This window comes from Callithrix jacchus, chromosome 10 (assembly GCF_049354715.1).
Source record: "Callithrix jacchus isolate 240 chromosome 10, calJac240_pri, whole genome shotgun sequence".
Taxonomy (NCBI): domain Eukaryota; kingdom Metazoa; phylum Chordata; class Mammalia; order Primates; family Cebidae; genus Callithrix; species Callithrix jacchus.
Genome location: NC_133511.1, coordinates 119,678,468 through 119,689,950, shown reverse-complemented (window position 1 = coordinate 119,689,950; position 11,483 = coordinate 119,678,468).

Below are 11,483 nucleotides of genomic sequence, written 5' to 3'. Positions count from 1 at the left end.
GTGATCTTTTTTTTTTTTTTTTTTTTTTTTTTTTAAAGAAGGGGTTTCACCATGATGGCCAGGCTGGCCTTGAATTCCTGACCTCAGGTCATCTACCCACCTCGGCCTCCCAAAGTGCTAGGATTACAGGTGTGAGCCACCGTGCCCGGCTCACAGTGATCTTTTAAAAATGTAAATCAGGGTGGGATACAGTGGCTTGCCCCTGTAATCCCAGCACTTTGGGATTACACCTTCTTCTTATCATAGGTGAGTCTTCTCTGATCACCGTGGGGTACCCTCTCCCATGCCTCGGGATCTTGGGGTCTGGCTTTCTTCCCTTCATCGCCTTGGTCACCGTCTCAAATGATTTCGCTTATGTGTTTCCTTGTGTATTATCTGTCTCTCCCTATAGAATGTAAGCTGCATGCTCACCTTCGATTCTCCAGGCCCCAGCTACCCAGTAGGTGCTTATGAAATATTTACTGAATGAATGATGGGCTCTGAACCTTTCACCCTTCAACCACACTTCCAGGTGTTCTGGGAGCGTCAGTGGGGAGGATGTATCCAGGGCTCAGAGCGGTGTGTGGCGCTTACTAAATAGTCAGTGTCCCACCCTGGCAACAACAGCGATAACAACACCTCCGTTCTTCCAGGCCCTGTGCTAAATGCAGTATCTCATTTAACCTTTGCTATGATCCTTGGAGGCAGGCACTGCTCCTGTCCCCATTTTAATGATGGAGAAACCGAGGCTCAGGAAGTTGCCCAAGCCCACTGTCTACACCCAAACCCACTGTCTACGCCCACCCTGCTGAGTCCATTGTCCAAACTCACTTCTACACCGCCTTGCTGAGTCCATCATCCTCCAGCCCCACCTCGCTTCTCCCTTGCTTGCAGCCTGGTCCCTGCTGGCTGCCTCCATCAAGCGTTCTCATCTTGAGGCTGAGTCCTCCTTGCTGTTCATAGACTCTTGGTACACCATGAGTCTCAACAACTGTTGCTGTGTGAAATGGAATTTAATTCTGATCCTTCTTCCCCCCACCTGAAGCTCCTTCTATTTTGGTCCCCTTCGTTCCCTTCCTTCCCCTCCCTCCCTCCCTCCCTCCCTCTCTCTCCCCCCCACCTCTCTCTCTTTCTTTCTTTGACAGTCTTGCTCTGTTGCCAGGCTGGAGTGCAGTGGCACGATTTTGGCTCACTGCAACCTCCACCTCTCGGGTTCAGGCTATTCTCCTGCCTCAGCCTCCCCGGTAGCTGGGACTACAGGTGTGTGCCAGCACGACCAGCTAATTTTTGTATTTTTAGTAGAGAAGAGTTTTCACCATGTTAGCCAGGATGGTCTAGATCTCCTGACCTTGTGAGCCACCCACCTTGGCCTCCCAAAGTGCTGGGATTACAGGTGTAAAGCCACTGTGCCTGGCCTCTTTTTTTTTGAGATGGAATTTCACTCTTTCTTGCTCAGGCTGGAATGCAGTGGCACAATCTTGGTCACTGCAACCTCTGCCTCCCGGGTTCAAGAGATTCTCCTGTCTCAGTCTCCCGAGTAGCTGGGATTACAGGTGCCCACCACCACGCCCTGCTAATTTTTTGTAGTTTTGGTAGAGACGGAGTTTCACCATGTTAGCCAGGATGGCTTTGATCTCCTGACCTCGTGATCTGCCCAACTTGGCCTCCCAATCTTTTTTTTTTTTTTAAAGAGACAGGGTCTCCCACCTGGTCAGGGTCCCGTCAGAGCCTTCAGGTCCTCCCTGGTGCCCCACTCAGGGCCCTGCCCCAGCAGACTGTACCCCACAACCCAGCCCCACCCCCCCGGAGCAGGGCCTGAATCCCACCCTCATCTCCCTGCCGGCTCCAGCCCGGATAATCTGGTGGACCAGATCCTGGAGTCCGTGGGCTTGGATTAAAGTAATGAAGTCCTCTTTGTCTCTGTTTCTTTCTTCTTCAGGGAGGGACCTTCACGTGAAAAGTTCAGGCCCTAAGGTGGGCACTTCTGGGATTCTGTCCCCGAGTCTACGCAGCACCGAGAATGCGGACGTGTGGAAGGGCGACGAACTTTCCGCTTTTCTTTCTAAGCCTCAGAGGTCTTATCTGTATATTGGGGCTGATGGAGGCCATCACCCTCCACATCAGAGGGCTGTCAGAACTTGTTAAGTGATGGGAGGAATTAAAGCTCTCCAGAGGGCCTGGGCTGGTGCTGCTGGGCTGGCGTGGGAGGACACTGCTGTGGGTTGGGCCAGGGGCTTGATTCTGCCTCAAGGGTCTCACAGTTGAATGGGGAGACAGATAGATGAATCTGACCACAGTTCATGGGAAGTCCCGTAAGAACTGCTCAGAGGGAAAAAACGCCACTTCTGAGTGGGTGCAGAAGGCTTCCTGGAGGAGGTGTCTTTGGGCTGGGTCTGGTGAGGGCTGGGATAGACCTCATGGGAGGAAGCAAGGTCAGAGCCGGGAGAGGCCAGGAGCCTCTGTCCACTTTTCCTTCTTTCCTTCCTTCCTTCCTTCCTTCCTTCCTTCCTTCCTTCCTTCCTTCCTTCCTTCCTTCCTCTCTCTCTTTCTTTCCTTTTTTTCTTCTTTTTTTGACAGAGTCTTGCTCTGTTGCCAGGCGTCAGGCTGGAGTGCAGTGGCGTGATCTCAGCTCACTGCAACCTCTGCCTCCCAGGTTCAAGCAATTCTCCTGCCTCAGCCTCCTGAGTAGCTGGAACTACAGGCATGTGCCACCACACCCAGCTAATTTTTCTATTTTTTAGTAGAGACAGGGGTTTCACCATGTGGGCCAGGATGGTCTTGATCTCTCGACCTTGTGATCCACCTGCCTTGGCCTCCGAAAGTGCTGGGATTACAGGCATGAACCACTGCGCCCGACCCTTTTTTTTAGGTGGAGTTTTGCTCTTGTTGCCCAGGCTGGAGTGCAGTGACACAACCTCAGCTCACTGCCACCTCTGCCTCCAGGGTTCAAGCAGTTCTCCTGCCTCAGCCACCTGAGTAGCTGGGACTACAGGAGTCCACCACCAGGCACAGCTAATTTTTTGTGTTTTAGTAGAGATGGAGTTTCACCATGTTGGCCAGGATGATCTGGATCTCCTGACCTCATGATCTGCCCGCCTCGGCCTCCAGAAGTGCTGGGATTACAGTCACCGTGCCTGGCCTGTCCACTGTCCTTTCACATAAGAAGGCCCTACCTATGCGCCATGCCTGTTGTTGGGACGCTGTCTAGTGGGGGAGACAGATGCTCATTGCAACGGTGACAGTTTCCAGGAAGGACAGATTCCGGGGTGTTGGAGGGATCACCAGGTGAGGGGGTCACAGAAGGTGGCCCTGAGTGAGCTTTGTCAGTGACTGAAGCGGGGAGGAAGAGCTGTGGGCAGAGGGAAGAGGGTGGGGCTTGGTGGTGGGAGGAAGCGGGCATGTGGCACAGAGGCGCTGAGCGCTCACAAGGCTGGGACCCCAGGGCAGGGCCAGGCGTTGGGGTCTCAGCCTTGTGACTTGGGAGTCTATGGGACACTACAAAAGGCATGAAAGTGGGGTCAAAGGAGGCGGGGCTGGGGCAGTGAGAGTGACGGTCATGGGAGGGGGAAGAGCGGCCAGGGACTGGAGAATGGGGTTTGTTGGGGGTTGGAGGGAGGCGGGCACAGCTAGGCGCTGGGGCCACTGTTTAATTCCGGGTCTTTTTGAGCTCTGCATGCTGAGCTCTCCCGGCCAGCAGCTGGCGGGTTGGGATTGGGTGGAGTTCAGTTTCATTGTGATTTCTGCTTTGTCGCCATGGCTGTTGTTATGTTTGTTAAATGAATGTGAATGATCCCTCTGCCTGGGCTCATGGACTTGGATCCCACCCCACAAGCACCCACACAGGCCTGAGCCCTGCCACAGCCTCCCTTGCTCCACACAGCCTGGCTCTGCCCTCAGCCCCACAGGCTTTCCTAAAGGCAGCAGCACCTTGTGTACTCAGCCAGTGACTAGGGGCCCCCAGGTGTGTCCTCCTGTATCCCCCTGTTCTGTTCTCAGCTTCTCACCACCCCCACATTTGCTCCTTCCACCCCAACTCTTCGTGGAGCCCTGCCCTCTCTTCCTGCAGGCCCTGAGAGCTTCACCAGTGACTGAGCTCTTGTTCTCAAAGGCAAGGGAGGGAGCGAGGGCAAGGAGACCCCAACCCCCTGAAGTGGCTGGTGAGGATGGGGTTGCCCTGTAGGCTGTGGGTTAGGAGGGGTGGTGTAGGCTGGCTGTGTCTCCCAGGCCTCAGGGTGGGCTTGCACCAACCAGGCATCTTTGCAACCGGGGTCGAAGCACCTGTAATCCCGCCTTCCTCGGGATAAGTGAGGGATGCACCTAGGGATTAGTTCTTTCATTTCACAGATATTTATAGGGCATGGTGCCAGGGAATGGCCATGAGAAGGCAGAGGTCGTCTCTGCCCTCAAGGCAGCTACAGGGAGAGCCCCCTGAACCCCCCACTATGAGCTTTGCAGTACCGGCCTGAAGGTGCAGCTGTAATGATACATACACACCCTGGCATCCCCACGTGCTAGCGTGAACATCACATTTCTCCAAACCTTGGTTTTCTCACCTGAAAAGCAGGCACAGCCCCTAGTTTGCAGGGCTGTGAAAGTACAGAGGGTTAATGGCAATGCGGTCAGCCTTGGGCACTCCTCATTCTGACCTCTGGCGTTCGGCTTCCCTGTGGTCTGGCCCTGGCTCTGTGGAGAGGTTTTCCCAGGCCGAGGGGCTCACCAGGCCTTCCCTAGTGAGGAGCTCTTTCTGCCAGAGCTGAGCTCATGGGCAGGGCTGGCCACAGAGGCCACATATCAGCCAGCTGTCCTCCCTTTCCTGGGAGCTGGTCCAGAGACGAGGGGCAGGGCGTCTGGTTTTCATTGTGCGGCCGTCTCTCATTCCTCTGGCATCTGAGCTGCTTTTCAGAAAGAGGGAGACGCGCTTAACTGGTTGTGACCCAGCATGGTGCTGAGGAAGAAGTCCTGGGCCTGGGATCAAAGCAGAGCTGGACTCGAAGCCTGCCTCGGCCACTCACCTGCCGTGTGGCCCTGGTACGGCACTCCACGGCTCTGAGCGTCAGGGGCCCGGACTGGAAAATGGCAATGATGATTTCTGCCCTGGCTAATCCACAAAGCAGAAATAGATGCAAATCTGTTTCATAAAGCATAGAATATAGGCCAGGCCTGGTGGCTCATGCCTGTAATCCAGCACTTTGGGAGACTGAGGCGGGCAGATCACTTGATGTCAGGAGTTGGAAACCAGCCTGGCCAACATGGTGAAACCACGTCTCTAAAAAATAAAATAAAGATATAAAGAAATAAAGGAAGCATAAAGTATGAAGCTGGGCTTCTCTTTCACGTTCATGGCATAGAGGGTGGGGCTCTGCCCCGTGGCCAAACCCTGCACAGAAGCAGCTGTGCCCCCACTGGTCCACGTGTCCGAAATGCTCAAAGCAAACTTGGAGTCCACGGAACAGAGGCGCATTTCAGAAGCTCCTGGCTGGTGACCACGAGGAGGGCCAGGGCTCAGAAAAGGAAGGGCTCACTCTGGTTGGTGTGATTAATAAAATAGTAGCTGACATTTGCTTACAAAAGGGGCAGGCCCGCTTCTGAGAATTTTCCAGTTGTTAATTGAGCCTCACAACAACCCACTGAGAGAGGCTACTACTGTCCCCGCTGTGAGCACCTTTGAGGGCGGAAAGGCATTTCTGAAGAGGGAATTGGGTGTGCAAAGGCCTGGGAGCTCCTCATATCCTGGGGGGGCAGTGGGGTGCCTGACCTGCAGCCAGGAAGGGCTGGCCTATGGGGCCTTGAAAGGCAGCCACGGAGTTTAGACTGGATCCAGGCAGCAGGGGGAACCCCCAGAGCCTCCTGCATGACCTTGTTCTGGTGGGTCGGTGGGATAGGGCTTCTGGGAGTGCCTGTGATGGACCAGCGTGGGTGTAGAGTTCATGGAAGGAGGTGGGATTTCCTCATTCTTGGGTCTTCATCCTCGAGCACAGGCCCCGCTGCCACCCTAGTGGCCCCCACGGGAAGCCTTGATGCTGAGATGGGCTCAAGAGCCAGGCTGTGTGTGGTATGGGGTCTCAGAGCCCTGGCAGGGCCAGGGTGGCAGCCAAATGGCCTGCAGCCTGGTCCTGATGCTGCTTGTGCCAGCCCTCACAGGTAGCTCTCCAGGGGCCAACTGCACTCCATCATGGGAGCTGACCCCAAGAACGTCAGGGCAGGGCTGCTTACTGGGTCTTAGAGGTGCCTGGAACATCTCGCTCACACCAGCAGGACAGTCATGCCTTTCCGGTCTGAGCCGGCTGCAGGCAAAGCCTGGCCAGGGGCTGGCTGAGTTGGGGAGTGGGCAGGAGGGCCGTAGCCATGGTGGTAAGAGACAGGAGCAATACTGGTACTCTTTCTCTCAAATAAAACGAAACCTGGCAGGTTGCAGTGGCTCACACCTGTAATCCAAGCACTCTGGGAGGCCAAGGCGGGGTGGATCATGAGGTCAAGGGATCGAGACCACCCTGGCCAACATGGTGAAACCCTGTCTTTACTAAAGTTACAAAATCTAGTTGGTGTGGTGGCACATGCATGTAATCCTAGCTATTTGGTTGAGGCAGGAGAATCGCTTAAATCGGGAGATGGAGGTTGCAGTGAGCCAAGATGGCACCATTGCACTCCAGCGGTGACAGAGTGAGACTCTGACTACAAAACAAAAAAGAAGAAGCCCCTTGCTAGGGAGGCCACTGTAGAGCTGGCATGATGGAGGCTTCCCATCTGAAGGAGCTGGTGCAGACACACTGGTGGGGGACCCGGAAGAACAACAGTAGAGGATATGCACCCACATAAACTGGCTGTCTGTTCTCTGCATGAATTCAAGTGAGAACTCTGGGCTGGGAATGCTGAGGAGGCGAGTGTGGGAGAATTCTCAGTTCTGTAGGATGCCTTGCCCTGAGTTCTGACCCTTTCTGCTTGAGGGCAGTGGACAATAATGCTGGATTTTTTTTTTTGAGATGGAGTTTTGTTCTTGTTGCCCAGGTTGGAGTGCAGTGGCATGATCCAGGCTCACTGCAACCTCTACCTCCTGGATTTAAGCAATTCTCCCGCCTCAGCCTCATGAGTAGCTGGAACTACAGGCATGTACCATTGTGCCCAGCTAATTTTGTATTTTTAGTAGACATGGGGTTTCACCATGTTGGCCAGGCTGGTCTTGAACTCCTAGCCTCAGGTGATCCGCTGGCCTTGGCCTCTTAAAGTGCTGAGATTACGGGTGTGAGTCATGGTGCCTAGCTGTATGCTGGAATTTCTAAGGAAGACAGGGAAAGGGCTTGGGGAAAGTGGAGAGTTTTTAGCCATGAGGCATCCAGGGTGTAATATTTGCGCCAGAGCCAAAGGGAAGATAACAAAGACACCCTGGAAGATTGGGAGGCCTGACACAGACAGGCCAGATCCAGGGTTAGGTCATGGGGAGGCATGCAGGCCTGCAGTGAGCCAACGATGCTGGGGCGGAGTGGGCCCAGGAGAGGGGAAGGGAACAGATGGGAGGAGGAAGGAAACTCGCCTTGGTCTTTCTTCCTTTTAAAAAAGATGAAATACTTGGTGTCTGAACAGAATGTTGGGAGAGTTTGGGAGTCCGAGCCCCTGGGGATCTTCACTGGGCAGCCCGGGGAATGTGGTTCTGGAAGACGGGAACCATGGGATATTCCCGGATTTGGTGTGAGTGGCCTCCAACTGGGCTGATTTGTAAACACTCCTGAAAGTGGCCCTTTGGCCCACAAGCACCTGGGGGAGCCCCAGCTGGGAGCTGTGTGGGAAAGGGGTGTGGGGAGCTGGGAAGGGAGAGCACACACTCTTTGTATGAGGGGAAGTGACCTGGGAAGAGCCGGCTGAGGAAGGGCGGGGGCAGGTGCTTTCCTGGTGGCGCCGCAGGGTGGACTCGCTCCCCACCTGCTCTTCTAACTCCAACTCACCCTTTGCCAAACTTCTGGGTGGGGCCTGGTGCTTTGGCACAACCCGTATTTCCCTTTCCAAACCTTCCCCAGCCCACAGGCCAGCGTGGCTGTAGGGTATTGATATTTTCTGTTTGAAATGATGAGCCTGCCGCCAGCGCCTGTGGCGGTGTATAGCCAGGTGCTCCCCGCACTCTTGATGGGGCAGCTGGACCAACCAGAAGGTGTGACACTGCAGGGCCTGGGGCCCTAACTGCACAGCATGCAGTGCCAGTAAGAGAGGTATGGGGTTTGCAGGAGGCGGAGGTTGCGGTGAGCCGAGATCGCGCCATTGCACTCCAGCCTGGGTAACAAGAGTGAAACTCCGTCTCAAAAAAAAAAAAAATTCATTATTCTTAATTTTCTTATTTTTTTTCCAATTTCTACAATTCTTATATTGCTCCTGTTGTAGTAGAAAGTTATCATTATTATTATTTGAGACGGAGTCTTACTCTGTTGCCCAGGCTGGAGTACAGTGATGCCATCTTGGCTCAATGCAACCTCTGCTTCCAGGTTCGAGCAATTCTCCTGCCTCAGCGTCCCGAGTAGCTGGGAGTGTAGGTGCACAGCACCATGCCTGTCTAATTTTTGTATTTTTTTTTAATAGAGATGGGGTTTCACCATGTTGGCTGGGCTGGTCTCAAGCTCCTTACCTCATGATCTGCCTGCCTCGGCCTCCCAAGGTGCTGGGATTCCAGGCGTGAGCCACTGTGCCCGGGAAGAAAGTTAGTTTTAACTTGAAAATGTTTAATAAGAAACTGCCACCCTTTAAGGCGACAATCCGGGGCCGCGGAGGACAGGCATGAGGTGGTGGCCACTGAGGAGAGGAGCCTCAGTCTTACAGGGACAGGACAGGAAGACCCAGCTTCTTTGCTCCTTGGCTCCCTGCTGTGGATAAGAACTCTCTTATCCGAGTTCCACACATGATCCAGAAAGTGCTGATAAGTGCAGAGCAAAAGAGTCAACCCTGGAGATGATCAGTGATTAAAACAAGAAAAAAAACTACCCCAGCCCAGTTTCCCCTCAGCGGAGTCCACGGCTGCCCCCCTACCTCTTTCACTGAAAATCTAACTTCATTTAAATGGTTTGTAAAAAACCCAGAATTTGAAAGCTAGAGTTGTCCATGTGGACTGGTCGTTCCTGCTTTTCACCTGGGGCCCTGTTGGGGCTGCCCCTAGATCTAGGAGGAGCATCTCAGGGGTGAGAGCTGGAGGATTTGGATATAGGGGAGGCTGTGTTAAACTTCACTTTAACCTGAGAGGGCCTGGGGAAACTCCAACTTCTCTGGGCCTTATTTTCTCATCTTCCAAAAGGGTAGAATAATCTCTATGCCTCCCCCTCCATATTTTAGCTTCTCAGAAGAGATGTGCTATGGCTGGCTGTGGCTCAGTTCTTTGTGGGGGTGTGGATGTGGGGTGGAGTGAGGTGGAAAGGCTGCTTTTCTGTTTAATGGCATTTACACTCTGGACGCAGCCACTAATGCGCACCCCCACCACCTCCCCCAACCCCACTGTGTTCCAGGCTCATACTCTCACCCCCATTCCTAGGCCTGGTTCTGCCTCTGTCCTTCTGCCCATCCTCATTCCTCTCTGGGTCAGGCTTACACCTGTGCAGAAGGGAGAGGACATTTTTCTTAGCCAGACAAGCTTGATGGGGCCACTTCCTTGTTTCCCTGAAACAGCTACGAAGCTGGGCATTGTGGCTCATGCTTGTAATCCCAGCACTTTGGGAGGCCGAGGTGGGTGGATCACTTGAGGTCAGGAGTTCAAGACCAGCCTGTCCAACATGGTGAAACACCATCTCTACTAAAAATATAAAAAGATTAGCCAGGCATGGTGGCATGCGCCTGTAATCCCAGCTGCTAGGGACGCTGAGGCAGGAGAATTGCTTGAATCTGGGATGTGGAGGTTGCAGTGAGCTGAGATCATGCCACTGCACTCCAGCCTGGGCGACAGAGAGACTCTGTCTCAAAAAAAAAAAAAAAAAAAAAAAAAAGCCGGGAGTGGTAGCTCATGCCTATAATCCCATAATCCCTTTGGGAGGTCACTTTGTGAGGCCAAGATGGGCAGATTATGAGGTCAAGAGATTGAGACTATCCTGGCCAACATGGTTAAATCCCGTCTCTACTGAAAATACAAAACTCAGCTGGATGTGGTGGTGCATGCCTGAAGTCCCAGCTACTCGGGAGGTTGAGGCAGGGGAATTGCTTGAACCCAGGAGGCAGAGGTTGTAGTGAGCTGAGACAGCGCCACTGCACTCCAGCCTGGCGAAAGAGCGAGACTCCGTCTCAAAAAAAAAAAAAAATTCTAAAAATAAATAATTAAAAAAACCAGCTATGAAATCCAAATGCAGTGATGGTTTTGTGCAAAGATGAAGGCTGATGGGAGGACTGCAGAGGAGCAGGTGGGGGGCTGGAAGAATGAGTGTCCCTTTCCCAGCCTTCCCCACACACCATCACCTCTGACAACAGGTCACTGGGGAGGACTGATGTGCTCCCCACTCCACCTTCCTTTGCTCTCAGAGTTTATAATCCCTCAAGCTAGAGAGGAAGAAGTCTAGGACGCGTATGATTTGAGAAGAATGTATATTATGCAACAGCTACAAGGTCAAGGCCTTTCCTTACCCAGGCCTCTTCTCTGCAGCCCAGTAGTGGGGCCAAGTCCTGACTGTAGCAGGGGACACTTGCTCTTGGCTCTGGGCCCATCTTGTGCTCCTTGTGATCCCATCACTTTGGTGGGTGCAGCTACATGACAATTTATCTGTCTTCCTAGCTCAAAGGAGCAAGTGGGGGCAGGGCCAGGCTGCTGGAACTGGCTCACCGTGGGATCCCACATCATCTGGCCTCTGGCAGCGCCCAGGGCAGAGCGAGCTTCCATTGTTGATCTGGATGGGTTCTTCCAGGCTTTTGCCAGTGTTGGTGCTTTGGACAATCCTGCTCTAAAATAAATTGTAGAATTTGGATGAAAATGAAGGTCAGGAAGAGGAATGTCCTTTTGGTTCCAAATTTTCTAAGCAGGCTGCTCTGATCCAGAGTACCTTCCCTTTGGGCAGCTGAAGGTGTGGAGAGTTTGTAGCTTGCTGCCCTCTTGTGGCACAGAAGTGATAAAAAGATTGTTCTCGTCTTTCAGATGAGATCAGGGTCATTTCTCTGACAGTGAGTGAGCAGCCCATTGACAAGGTGTGGGGCAAAAGCGAGAACTGTACGTGGTCTCCAGTCACAGAATTCCCAGGCTGGTGAAGGTGGCTTTTGGTACATCTCACATCTGAGGGCAAAAATACACACTTTGGCTTTGCACATAGTGGGTGACGACCCCGTACGTATCCCAGTACCTGGGCTGCCCTGCCGAAGAGGTCAAGTGGCCACAAGCCGAGCCTACAGCAGTCTTTAATAACTAGTCAATTTCCTCGTGGAGAACTGATGAGACAAGCTCAAAATCATTTTCAATCGGCCTCCCTATCCTCCAGCTCCTTCTTTTTTTCTTTTTCTTTTTTTTGAGAGGGAGTCTTGTTCTGTCACCCAGGCTGGAATGCAGTGGTGCAATCTCAGCT